General features: G+C 37.7%; 1 pseudogene; it reads left to right on the top strand.

Moving 5' to 3' along the window:
• Positions 1-490: 490 nt before the first annotated feature.
• LOC149015922 (UDP-glycosyltransferase 74F2 pseudogene) lies at positions 491-13291 on the top strand (annotated as a pseudogene).
• The last annotated feature ends 1646 nt before the right edge of the window (positions 13292-14937 follow it).

Here is a 14937-nt window from a genome sequence, read left to right as displayed (position 1 = left end):
AGCCGCATAAGCTTGAGAGGGAGTGGCAGCTAGCGTTTTGGGTGGTTTGCCAGAAATATCCCTAATAGATTCAATCTAAGCCTTTCTCAAGCTGTTGTTAATAATTTATTGATGATAGTGAGTAGAAGCTTTACCAAAAGATGATAGTGAGTGGAATATATTGACTATATATGTGTGTTTGGAATTGGGAGCTTTAGTTTGATTTTATCATTTATAGTTTATAGTTTATGTCAAAGGGTGGCAGTAATTTTGAATCTTCATCACTATAGCCACTGAAAGGGAGTTGTTGCCCCAATCTAATGGCATTGGAGCGTTTTGTGAAGAGCAAGAGGATGGGCTCCCATACTGTTGGTGCAGTCTAATTGGACCAACTTTATCATCCATGCATGTACATGGAGAAAGGGACAGAAGATTACAAAAATTAGATCTAAATCCCTTTAGTCCTTGTACTAATTTGTGTATGAATTGGTTAAATAATAGGCAAAATGAAATGGTTGTCTACATGTTGTTTGTGAGTTTGGGTGAGGTTGGAGTTGAGCAAATGGAGGACCTAGCTTTTGAGTCTGAGGAAGAGCAACTCCTACGTCTAGAGAATTGTGAAGCCATCAGAGAGAGGCAAGGTCAGCAATGCATTTCTGGATGAAACATCAGAGAAATGTTTGGTGATTTCATGCTGCCCTCAATTAGGTGTGCTAGCCCACAAGGTGGTAGGACGTTTAATTACAAGTTGTGGATAGAATTCTACTCTTGAAGGACTAAGATTAGGTGTTCTAGCTAGTGGTTGCACTACCACAATGGTCAATCAACCCAAGAATGCCAAGTATGTTGAGGATATCTAGGAAGTAGGGAATTACAGCTCGAATGGATGACAAAGGGATCGTAAGACAAGAAAAGATACAGTTCTACATAAGGGAAGTTATGGAGGGAACAATAGGGGAAGTGATTAAAAAGAATGCCTTAAAATGGAAGAATTTACCTAAAGAAGCAATGGGCAAAGGTGGAAGTTCATCAAATAATATTGATAAGTTTAGAGCTCTGTTAGATTCAACCTACTGTGAATTTACGTTTGTTTGCCAAAAGATATATGAGCTAAATTGGTTACTATAAATTTCCATGTGTAATGTTATTGTTATAGGCCATTGACTTCTCCTTACTCAAGAATTGTTCTCTTTGTTCCCCCCTCCCCAAAAAAATTAAGGGCAGCACATTAGCAGGGAACTGCATGTTCAGCTAAATAACTTTGATCTATGATTATCACTCACACATCGACCTCACCCGGAACCATCTCAGAACTAACTAGCCAAGTTCTCATGACAAAAGCAACATGTTTGTTCACCATATGTACATCTAACCTAGCTTTTCCGTAAAAAGAAAAGCTTGCAAGGATCACCAAGAAACTCGTATGTCCTTACACTCCATAATTCTAAGAAGATGTTAATATCATTTCCCCTAGAAAAATTTATAGTCCTTCCTTCTACTCTTGCTTCATATGGGTTGATCTAATTTTCAATGAATGCACTTATTGTCAATTCAGTAATTACTATATCTAAGCCATGGGAAACAAAATTCAGTTCATTACATGGATATGCTTATCCTCATGGTAGTGAATTAGGGGACAAATCTAATTTCATATGAGATGCGGGATCTACCTCTCGGATGCCACAGATGAAACTTATCCACCTCTACCAAAAATCTAAAACAGTCCCTACAAAACTAGTAACAGTAACCTTTTCATTTCTAGGAAATTGGATCTTACCTGGCTGCGTGTGTCGCATCCCACCCAGACGGATCCTGTCACATCCCCCCAGCCAGTACCCTATCTGGAATACTCGGAGGTGTGATCCACTGCTCGAAGATCAAGTTCATGGCGATCATATACCCACATAGCATAATAATGTATTCAAAAGCAAGAACAAATCATTGTACTAAAGTAAATTAAGAAACAATTAAGTATGGATCTCAAAAGGATCACAAAAGAATATCGAGTGCCAGAATAAAACAAAATTAGAGTATAGAGTATAGTGGAAATAGACTCTATAAAACTAATGCGAAAGGTAGATTGAATCTCTAAAGTATTACAACTGAAAGAAATAAAGGAACAAAAAATCATTCTAAAACTAAACATAATGAGTATCTATGTCCAGCAAATGATGTCTAGGCTCAAATGTCTTCGTCACCAGCACGGGACACTCTAGCTCCAAGATCCAGTTAATCCTAGTACGCTCTGTCATCACACGGGTATACTTCACTGTGATGTTCATAGTCGCCAGTATCTTGAAAACCATACAAGTCACACGCCATGGTCTCGTAGTTCAGGATCTCGCAATCATTTGTTCCTATAACACAATCTAAAGAAAACATGCTCCCCAAAGGATGAACTCAGCAAGCAGTTCAAACACAATTAACAATTATAACATCCACAATCTCAAGAACATGAACAAGGCATTAATGCAAATGATATGAAACAGTATGCAAGTATGGTTCTAATTTTATACATGCTGGTCTCTATTTGCAGACACACATTAAGATAAATCATCATACTCCTCTAGGTAGTCTCAGTCACTCTCCTTCAACAATCTCTGTCTCTTGGGTTCCTTCTCTGACTTTCCATGGCTGGGGTTTAGGTCATCACTATCTCACTCTACCATTGCTATGAGTATTGGAGCGTGTCAGGGTTATACCTAGCCCAATGCATGTCATCTACTGAGTCACATCTACTTTAGAGTTGGATATGTCCATTCCTCGTTTCTCGCAATTATTTCCTGTACCTTTCCCCCTAGAATCATCGTCTCCTTCTTGGCTACATAGACTCTTAACCCTATTGGTCATCTACATATAATAAACGGGAAGCTCTCATGTCCCCTCATGCTACTTTCACTCTTGGGCACCCACGAGCCCCAGTTTATTATGTGCAACCCTACCAATGAATGACCCCCATAAAGTAATTTGTGTCCTCTCACGGGTTAGCTACTGGTCTTGAACGCCCACAAATCCCTATTGTTGCCACAAGTCACTCGGCCTCAATAATTGTTTTGATAGGGTCAGATGTGACAGGGTTTCCTAATCAAGCACTTCTAGACAAAACTTAGGTATATCAATCAGTAGTTAAGGAAAGCGCCAAGGGGCACTATAGGAATGCATCCCTTACCACCTCCACCGGTATCCAATGACAGAAACATCAAAAAGGCATTCCCCATTCCACAACCACAACCTACACAATTATCATATCAAGGTCCATTCACAATCCCATCATTGGCATGCAATATAAGCATGTAAATCACATCATGAATAGTATAGTATACTGTAATTACAGAAGTATAACAGTAATGATTAAGTCCTAAACAGTAGTTAAATCATTCATACAAGTTCCATCAAAATACTGAATATAATTATGTTAATTGTGAGTGAACATACTCACCTTATATTTGATTCGTAAACTCCGAAGAAAGAGATCAGAGGGTAAGTCCAAAATCACCAAAATAACCCTAAACAAACAAGTGTAGAACATAAGGATCAAACCCTAATGATTGAAAACGAAATGGAGACAAAATAGAGAAAAGTTGTTGTCACATACCTCTTTGGTTGCTTGGCAAGCCACCAAGCCTGCTGTGTATAGACAACAAACTCTAATTTTGATCGGAAACTCTTTGTTCGAGTTTGGAACACTCCAAAATTAATAGGAAAAATTCTAAAATAGGATAATAAGACTATCTAGCATGATCTAAGCATCTAACATGGTCATTGGAATAGAAATATATTGGATCACATAATAGGTTTAATCCAAAATCAATCCATATATTTCACAAATAGACTAGAATGAATGGAGATTCATTCTAAAGATAAGAAAAGTAGATCATGGTAAAAAAAACTCACTTAAGAATAGATCTAGCATTTTGTAGAGGTCAAACAACACAAGTAGAATTAAGATCATGAAGATCACACTAGGTTTAACACTGAAATCATATTGTGTTGTCCACTGGAAGAATAGAGTGAACGGGGATTTACTCTAAGACTATGAGGATCAGAGATCAGGTCATCACAGTAGTATAAGACCTTCCTCACAATCACAATAATGGATTGAAACAGTAAAGAGAGTAGACCTAGAGAGAATGGATGCGAATACTAACCTTGTAGAAGAGGATTCGACGAAGAAACTCCTATGGATGCTTGGGGATCTTCCTTGGCTTTGAAGAGAGAACTCTAGGGTTCTTCTCATATTCTCCAACAATTTAGGCGAAGTGGTACGAATTAGATTGATGTTTGTATATATAGGGCTCCAAAAACCCTAATTTTTTCAAAAGTGACAATTTTGCCTTGGAGAAAACCTTGGTTGCTTGGCTTGGTCGCTTGGGGCGATCAAGGAAATCGACCAAGCAATGCCAGAGGGTAAAAATCAGATTTTTGGTCTCCGAAAGTCTCAAGCTTCACCTGGGTCCTTCACCAACTTAAGAAAGGGGTCTTACTTGGTTTTATAGGACCTTCTAAGGGTATCATCACTGTCTCCATGGTCCACCTTCATTCCAACATCTTTCCAATTACATCTTCTTCCAAAGTGAAACAAGGTTTCCAAAAAGGGGATCTTCACTAAGGATTTCCATATTAGGGTTTTGCATGATTTCATAGATCCGGTCTCACCCTAATACCTGTGCGAGTATTACACTACAAAATCTAGGTTTACGGCCAATCTATAACCATATAGCATAATATAGCATAATCCGAGAGCAAAGGAAATAAATGTATCAAATATCAATGTTATTACAATCATCCTCAAAGTATTAATCAAATTTAATAAAAATAATAGTCATAAATCAAAGGAAAGTTAGTGTTTAACAGCGGAAGTCTGTAACGTATCAAGGAATGTATAGAATATTCAATGACATTGCCAAACCACATGACAAAGGATGTACAATAATAAAATCAAGACAACAATATCTCCATAAACTCTTGCTAGAGTCTCAACTATAGCTAGACTCCATATGAGTAGTCCAAGCAGGGGCATGACTCTCCATGCGCCTTCGTGTCCTCTCCTGTCGGTCCTTTGTAGGACTTCACCGATGGTGAACTCTCCAAGTACATCAAAACTTGCATTAGAATCTAAGAAGTATTTTTGAGGAAACAAAACTCAATGAGGTCAACTTAATCACATATCGCGCATCCAACACACATATCATATGCAATATATATCAAACATCAATGATAGCATTCATCAAGGTTTACTAGCTAATGCATCTATCTCCTTCTAACTATGCACCTAGTAAGTCTAAGTGGATGTGTGAAATCCCCCAAAATCCTAACCGAAAATCCATATTGTAGGTCCAAAAACCCGGAGTGCAGGTAGAAGGCAACTGTGGACCATCCAAGTAAAGACCATTGGATTGGTTTTCGAACCAATGAAAGTAGATGGAGATGATGCTAAGTTGGGAGTTTTGTCAGAATTTGGAAGAAGATCTAATTCGGACGTTGACAGATTTGGTAGATGGATCAAGAATACGATTATGACACATGTAGAATGTCCCAAAAACTCAAGTAAGACTATTCTATAGCATAGAAAATGACCTAAGGGCTAGGGCATTCAACGCCTTAACTTTTCTCCTGAAACAAAAGTACTTGGGGCTGGTTGCCTGCTTTAGTCGCCCCAGGCGACCAGCCTAGTTTCGGGAAAAAGGGCCTTTTGGGAGCCCTATTGAATAATTTTTCGTTCTAAAACACGTCATTATGTTCTAAGGCCATCAGAGAATGTCAAAGCTCCTCAAGAGAACCCTCCCCAAGGTGAAAGAAAGTGTGGAGGGCATCCGTCAAGGTTTTCGAACACCGATTTGCTTTCTTAAAGGTTAGTATTCATCTTTTTCATTCTAGTTCTCTTCTATGATTGATTCCTCCTACAGCCAATACCTACTTGAGGCTTCTACTTGTTGTATCAACCTAATTCTTCTATCTTCTTTACTCTAGAGTGAATCCCCACTCACTCTGGTTCATTGGTGAATCTTGCATTTAGATCTTGGAGAAGACCTAATATAAGATTCGTTAGGTTTCATTCTTTTTGCTTTGTTTGATCTCTAAACTATGATAAATCATGTTCTAGTATGATTTCATAATTTTCTAAGTATATTCGGACTAGTTTAGAACCCAAACAAGAAGCTTTCTGTCAATTTGAGCCAAATCTATCCGTACATAGAAGGCTGATTGCATGGCCGGGTTGCCTTGAGCAACCCACCCATTGACCAGCCCATGCTCTGGTAGGTTGCATGTCTAGGTTGATTGCCTTGGTTGCCCTAAGCAACCACCACACCTTGTTGTATTGGTTGTTTGTTTTTCTTTTCATTGTCATACCTTTAGGGTTATTTATAACTTTGAACCAACATGTTGATAGGACTTTTTGGGAAGCCTAAACATACTCTTTGACCTATTTTTACAAGGTTACAATCGATAGCAAGGTGAGGACGTTCACTTGCACATAACCATTGTTACATTCTTGATTGTTATGAAACTTGCTTACATAATTACATGTTGTTTTAGGGTTTATGAATGATTATTATGACTCTAAAAATTTAAGTATACATGTGATTAATAATGTTTATGATATATGGATTAACATGTGACTGTATGGACTTAGATTGACATGTTTATCGAGAATGTGATTGAATCCATCTTGTAATGTGAATGTAAGTTGTTCATTGTGAATTAGGGAATACCATTTGGGTGTTTCTGTCTTGGGAGATTAGTGGAGGTGGTGTGAGACATAATCCTACGATGCCCCTTGGCACTTTTCATAATTATTGGATGTTCTAACTAGGAAGTTTAGTTGAGTTAGTTAAAAACCCTGTCATATCACACCCTATCACCATAGGTATTGATGCTGAGTGACCCGTGGCAGAGTGTGGGGGCGTGGGCGCCCAAGACAGGTAACCAACCCGTGGGAGGACACAACCACATTGTGGTGGGCCATTCATTGGTAGGTTGCATATAATAGACTTGGGATCATGGGCACTTAAGACCGGTAGCCAACCCGTGAGAGGACATTAGAGCTTCCCATCCATTATATTTGGATGACCAATAGGGTTAAGAGAATGCATAGTCTGAGCTAGTAGGTGCCATAGGATACGTTGACTCTAGAAGGGGAGGATACTAAACCAAGATTGTGAGATGCATGAGGAGAAGTATCTGAACCTAAGTTGATGTGACTAAGTAGTTGAGTTGCACTGGGCTAGGTATACCTCTGAAATGCACCAATACTCATACTAATGGTGGTGAGAGCCAGCCATGGTGATAATTCAAAAGGATGCCTTAACCCCTTACCCGGGATCTCAATACTGGTAACCAACTCGTGAGAGATCAAAGTGACAAAACCTACCCAAAGGAGGTTGGTGTTCTATCTTAAGGCGTGTCTGCCATTAGAGACTAGCATCATTAGAGTATAGTTGCATATTTTCATTTTGCCTCATGTCAAATTGCACCATGTGATGTATTGATTTGGATTGTGATATTAATTATTTGTGAACTACTCACTGAGTTCTTTTAAGCTCACCCTTCGGGGAAATTGTTGTTTTAGATGATTATACAGGTGAAAAAGAGATCTCGAGCTCCGGTTCGGAAACACTTCCCTTATATTATTCAGCTAACGAAACAACGGGAGTTAACTGTAGCTTGTGGTACGATCCCTAAACCGGTATGAAGCACTATTATGGCCCCGTCAACAATGATAGGAGACGCCTCATTTGCCAGTGGGACTATGAGCTAGAAATTGATCATAAGTTGCAAGTGTACAAGCAATCAAAGAACAAGGCGAAACACTAGAACACTTAGAAAATTTTGACTTTCTTTATTCTTTCTAGTTGTTTACGTTAGATTTGACATCACTTCCGCAGTTTGATTTTTTTTTTTTTGAGATCCTTAATACTTGATTTAATTCTTTATTAATATTATAACATTGATTTATTCTTGCTCATGATTGGACTATTGTGTGGAATGGTTGGTGATTGTCTAAGACCTAATATGTAGATCACACCCCCGGGTATTCGGGTAAATGGATATTCGGCGATGCATAGGCACCAGGGGTAATGGGTGGACCTACAACCCCAAGTTGGTGTGTATATACACACAGATAATACCATACCACCCAACTTCACCACACATCACATTCTCAAACATCATTTGAATAAATTGAATGGCAACATAAGCATAAAACATCATATTACTATATATCCATGCAAAGTCTCACATCAATTCATATGAATACAATATGCGACATTTACAATCACAAGAAGTAGAACCAAATCAAATACACAAATATATGATAATGTATACTTCATCCGTCAATGACAAAATAGTCTCCAAGAGTCTAAGAAATCCACCATCAAGGATGCTAACAAGATACAAGAACCCTAGAAAACATAAAGATTAAATTAGGTTTAAGTCGGGAATCAAAGTAGGCATCAAACAAACCCAACTTGCACACCCGAATAGGGGGCGGCAAGTCAAGCTCACCAAGGCCAGTCGACGGTCCCTCCTTGGCTACAACAAAAAAACTACATTTGCAAACTTGTTTCGAAATTAAATGATTTGGGGGGGGGGGTTTGGGACTTCAATGGAACAATAGTATTGTCCCAAAAACTCCTTCCAAACATTCCAACTAGTATCAAACCAAAAAGCCCCAATTTGGTCTTAAAGTCTTGCCCGCGGGAGTCTCTAAGAGGATGAACCGGTCTCGAATGGAAAGGATAGCATGATTCATCACTCAAAGGGGTTGGAAAACATAATGGGGAGAAAGAATGAACATTAATTTTATACCAACTTCCACCACTCCCATCATTATTGCAAATAACCACGGTAAATACCAGAAGGAACAGTTGAAATAAGGATTTTAGGGTCTCTTACCTTCACTTGTGATTAGCCTTGCAATTTGCATTTTAGCGCCATCACACGTGTAAGAATCTCAGCAAGCTCCAAGCTATTCTCCTCTCCCAAGCTCTCAACCTCCAAATAGCATAAACAATTCGTTTATGAGATTAGAAAGCAATAAAATATGGTTTCTTGACTTAAAATCCCAAAATTGCCCCTTTTTTGAGTAGGGGACGGTCAGTCAAACTAATATGTTACCCCCAATCAACCACCCCCATAACTTTCACATGTAAAATCGGTTTTCGACAGCTTTGAAGGGTAGGAGCTTCTAAACTTTCTTGACTTAACGATATACTTTACCTCGGCATTGGGATCCTCCTGCATTGGTTTCTGTGTGTGCCAAATCTCAAAATCTCCTTTTTAAACCCTCTAGGCTAACTTTCTCTCTCCTCTTGAAATTAGTCAAGGTGATCAAGTCATCTCCTAGTTCTTCCAAGTCCATAGATTTAACTTCCAGACTCTCCGTCTCAACTCGAATGGTCCAAAGTTGCTTTCTATTAGCACTTCGAGTTCACGGACATAAGATGATGGGTTATCGAGTTAGGATTTTAGGGGATTGTACAACACGGTTCATGTGAAATTATTACATTGCACCTCCAACGACTAAATATTCTATTTTGTTCATCTCTTGCATGTTCTATCATTTGCTCAATGTCGTAGTGTAGGGGCTATGTAACTAGGTAGTGGTCCCACTAAAATAGCGAGCAAGCACAACTGTCCTTAGTTATGGTGGGTGGAGCATTTGTTTCATGATTATTGTTATGTTGTGACCTGAATTTTTATACCCGACTTCAAAGATAGACCTGCACCGGCATATTTTGGCAACCCATGACCTATTTTTGAAGATTTGTAGCAGAAGTAGAGGGCTTGGACCAATAGGCGACTCGATGGATTGACCCGTTTACCTGATTGGACTCTCTCTCTCTCTCTCTCTCTATATATATATATATATAAATATGTATGTACCTTATTTTGGTCTACAAGGTCATTGACAGATTTGGATTTTCGTTTAGGGTTTTGGGTGAGAGTTTTTGTAATGTCATTCTGGTAATTGGTTGTGGATCTCCATTTTGTTCTTCTTATACATAGTGGAAAGTTCTTCTTCATCTATGGACGTAGCCCACATTGGTGTGTGAACTACATTAAATCTCTATGGCTTCGTTTTTGTTTTTGTTCCAATTCGGAATTTCTTGGTGCTCATTTTAACAGCTACAATATGAGATTAAAGCCTCAAGGTTGATTAATTGTGGCAGCTTAAAGAGTAATGGAACATTTCTACTTGATTCCCTATTAAGCGCAACTAGACTTGAAGGAAACTTATTTCTATAGCTTCCATCCACGGTTGTATATGTATACAATTGTATTTTCAAACATTAAATAAGCATGATAATATGCTACTTGTCATCCCCCCATTCAATGGTTGAAAATTCTTTTTTTGGTAAAAGTAACTTCATTCATTGAAATTTAAAGAGATAAAAGTATGAAAACACAAGGTTAAAATATGGACACGAAACCAGGAGGGGAATATGACCAAACTGTAATACATGCATTAGATATGGTCATCCAAGCTAAGGTAATGATTAAAGCCAAAAAAACCCTAGGACTAGTTTTGTAAATAAAACACGCATACACCATATGATGAGTAAACACTCGAACAAACCTAACCCAGTGATACACCAGACCACCAGCCGACAACATCTCAAATCCCCACACTTCAACTTGCAGGCTTGGCTGAAGTGTCTTGGTAACAAGTAAACACCAAGGGCCACTGTAGAGATCATCAACACCCCCAACATGGCACGAGAGAAACAAATTCAGCTAATGTGAAGTGTCAGCAAAACCATCTGTTGCCAAGGCATAAAATATTGTAGCAGCCGCACTGTTGAGCAGCAATCAACTAAGAAGCATATCAGTCCATTGATTAATCAACCAAGTAGGCAAACCCAAAATTGTATGTGCCAAGGCAAAGCATGATGGCTCACACACAAATCCATCCGCGCAAGCCAAGGTTGCAAAAAATAACTTAAGGCATAAATGCGGCTGAACGGCTGTGTAAATAAATCCTACAATTAAATGTATTGAATTAAATCTCAACCATTTATGATAGACGATTCAGATTGAATCCCACCAAATTTACTCGTAGGATTTTTAGAACCGCTCAGCCAAGCAATTTGCACAGCCGTTCAGCCGCCACCTTCCCATAACTTAATCTTTCTTTTTCAATCCTAGGTCTGCCTCCCTTCTTTTGATTCTCGAGTTTATTGTCATCCACAACCTTTGCAGTGCAGATGCAATCTGAGGTGCCTTTTAGCTCTACTAGATACACCTACCCAATATCACTACTCCCTAACTTCTGAACAAATTGCAAACCAAGACCAAGGACACCGGAAGGAGATCCCATCTGACGCGTTGAATGCCACCCAGCAGGGATCACCAGATGTGGCCTGGGGCTTTGTGGGAATGGAGAAAACCCTAGATGCAGTCCAGATGGTTTCGAAGCCAATTTGTCTGAAGAACTAGTGGCTGATGTGGTCAAAATCACTAGGCTCACATGCAGTAGCCATGAGGTAAACAAGAAAAAGTGGAATACAAATGTTGTAACCCCAGAAACAAGAGAAGGGAAAGAAATGAAAAACACCGCTATGGCAGAGATTGACATGCTACTGCAGCGGAAAAGAATCAGGCCATAGGGGCGGAGATGCCACAACTTGAAAATGAAGTCGACTAAGGTAGAAAACCTTCTTTATAAAAGTTGTAGAGAGGCAGGGCGGTGAAAAGGACTGAAAACCCTATCCTCCTCTCATCACAAAAGGCATTTACCTAATGAACTTAATGGTTGAAATTCAAGGATGCACCAAACATGGCTGTGTATATAATAAAAAGAATAAAATTAAAACTTTTGTCTACACTTTTTACCAAGAAACACTGCATTCCTAGTCACTCTTGAAAATCTGAGATACAAAAGAATGGAATCAAAGCACGATGGGAAATATATGATTTTTGAATAGAAAAATAGTTAGATGATAATTAAAAATACCAAATTAGTTAACATATCAAGATAAGTTATATCACTGCCCTTTTGATCTTTTTTCAGTAAAAAGTGTCCGGGACTAAAAATTTCTTTTGATTATGGTTCACAGGTCGAGCATCTGCAATAGAATAATTTTCAATTCTGTGCTCACCTAAATAACGGAATGATGGTTTCTGATCTTCTTCTGCCTTAGCCCTCTACGTATATATAGATAGATAGTTATACCACAGAGGGAGACACACACACACTGAGTGAGAGAGAGAGAGAGAGAGGGAGAAGAAAGAGCACAGAGGCCATGTACTACTGGTGCCATTCCCAGCCCAAGGCCACATAAACCCAATCCTTCAATTCTCTAAACGTCTAGTTTCCGAAGGCCTGAAAGCCACACTGGCTGTGACCATTTTCATCTCCAAGTCCATGAGATTCGAATCAAGTTCAGTTGGAATTGAGACCATCTCTGATGGGTTCGATGAAGGTGGTGTAGCTGAAGCAGACAGTGTCCAGACCCACCACTCAAGTTTTAAAGAAAGAGGTTCACAAACCTTATCTGAGCTCATAAAGAAACAATATGATTCAGGTTACCCTTTCCATTGCCTTGTGTATGATCCATTCTTGCCATGGGCTTTAGATGTAGCCGAAGAATTTGGTTTGGTTGCAGCTGCATTCTTCACTCAGTCTTGTGCTGTTGATTACATATACTACCAAGTGCACAGGGGACTTATCAGTTATCACATCCCCACCATCTGCAGGCATGTGTAGAACTGTTTCAGTTCCTGGGCGGCCACCACTTGAACCACAAGAGTTGCCATCTATTGTTTATTTGGTAGAATCTTGCCCTGTTTACCTGCAAGTAGTTATGAATCAATTCTCCAATATAGAAAAAGCAGATTAGGTTCTTGTTAATTCCTTCGACAAATTGGAGGCTGAGGTGAGTATCGAAACATTTTGTCTTGTTTTGTTAACATTTCCTCTTTTTTTTTTTTCTTTTTTTCTTTAATTTGTTACTTTTTTGGGTTCCATAGGATCAAATTAACTTAGTGATATTTTTATGTGATGTTCATTGGATCTTCTAGCAAAGAGTTCTTGTGAGACTTCTTAGGAATTGACATTTCTATTATTCATGGGAATGGTGCAATCATTTTATCAACCCCTCTGTATTTAAGTGTGGATTTTAAAATATTTCCCATTTTCTATGAGATTCTTATAATCTTAGTGCTTCTAAGTTTGATCTACTCTTGAGTTACGGGTATCTATTCTATTTAGGTAATTGAAGGGATGACGAAAATAGGAAAAGTGGATCAGTTATCTATGTGTCGTTTGGAAGCATGCTTGAGCTTGGAGTTGAGCAGATGGAAGAACTAGCTATGGGTTTGAGGAGTTGCAACAACTATATTTTATGGGTAGTGAGGGCACCAGACAGAGACAAGCTTAGCAACCAGTTTACTCCCCCCCCCGATGATAACATCATTAGTATCTTTGAGTACACACATTCCAATATAATAAACCAGCTTCTCAAACTTTAAGGTAAGCAATTTCTTAGTATATAAATCTACCAAATTATCACTTGAACAAATTTAATGAACATCGATTTACCATTTTAATGAAGTGAACAAATTTAATGAACATCGATTTACCATTTTAATGAAGATAATGAGTGAAGAAAAATTTCAGTAAAATATGTTTCGTTCTATCTCCTTTGATGTATCATCCCTTCAATTGAGCTATGCATGTAGCATTATCTTCTTATAATATTATTGAAACATCTTTTCTAATAGAATACCGCATGCTTCCTAAATGTATTGTAACATTAATCTTAACCAAATATATTGTCAACTTACGTCATAAATCAGTATTTTCTCTGCATGATTTGAAGAAGTTATAGTTATAATTTGTTTTGTTGAAGCTAACCTTCATTTGTGAATACATAGAATATTTGAGATCTAGTTTTATGCAAATCATATAAATATCATGCATCTGTATAATATGTAAGTTGATATCCACATTCATAAAATGACATCATGTCAATAATTCCTCAAAGATACTGAAATATATGTCTAACAACATTACAAGGTCTTCACATTGGAAAATAGATAAATCTTGCTAATATACTTATAGAAAATGATATATTCGATTATGTATTATTAGCAAGATACATTAATGCCCCAATTGCATTGAAATATGGTATTTCAGGATCAAGAAATTCTTCATTGTTTTATTGGGATCTAAATGAATCTTTTTTTATGTCGAGTGATTTTATAACCATCAGAGTATTCAATAGATGTACTTTATTCATGTAAAATCGCTTAAAAATCTTCTCTATAGAAGTTGATTGATGAACGAATATTCTACTTTGTCAAATGATCAATTTGCTAGCTAAAACAATACTTTGTCTCTCCAAGATCTTTCATTTCAAGTTCTTTCTCAAATAGCCTACTGCTTTTGGAAGTTCTTTTGGAAGCTCTTTAAGAGTTCCAATGATATTTAAGTCATCAACATATACACTTATTATAACAAAATTAGATTCATATCCTTTAATATATGCACAATAATAAATTGGATCATATTTATACTCTTCATTTAGTAAATATCCACTAAGAAGATTATACCATATATGTCATGATCACTTTGAAGCCTTATTGAACAAATTTCTTAAGAATTTTTATGTTCTTTAGGTATTTTGAATCCTTCAGGGTTTTTCATATAAATTTTCAACTCAAGTGAGCTACATAAATAGGTTGTAATAATATCCATTAGACGCATATCAAAATTTTTATATACTGCCAAATTAATAAGATATTTGAAGGTGATTGCATTCACCATAAAAGAACATGTTTCCATATAATCAATGATAGGCCTTTGTGAAAATTCTTGTGTCATAGTTCATGCTTTATATATTACGATTTCATTCTTTTTCTCATTTCATTTTTGAATGAAAACTCATTTCACCCACACTAATTTTGTACCTTCAAATGTTTGAACTACAGGTCCAAAAACTTTACTTTTGTGAA

The sequence above is a fragment of the Hakea prostrata genome, chromosome 5 (assembly GCF_041222555.1).
Source record: "Hakea prostrata isolate BN-2017 chromosome 5, UWA_Hpros_2, whole genome shotgun sequence".
NCBI lineage: Eukaryota > Viridiplantae > Streptophyta > Magnoliopsida > Proteales > Proteaceae > Hakea > Hakea prostrata.
This window is presented reverse-complemented; position numbering and strand designations above follow the sequence as displayed.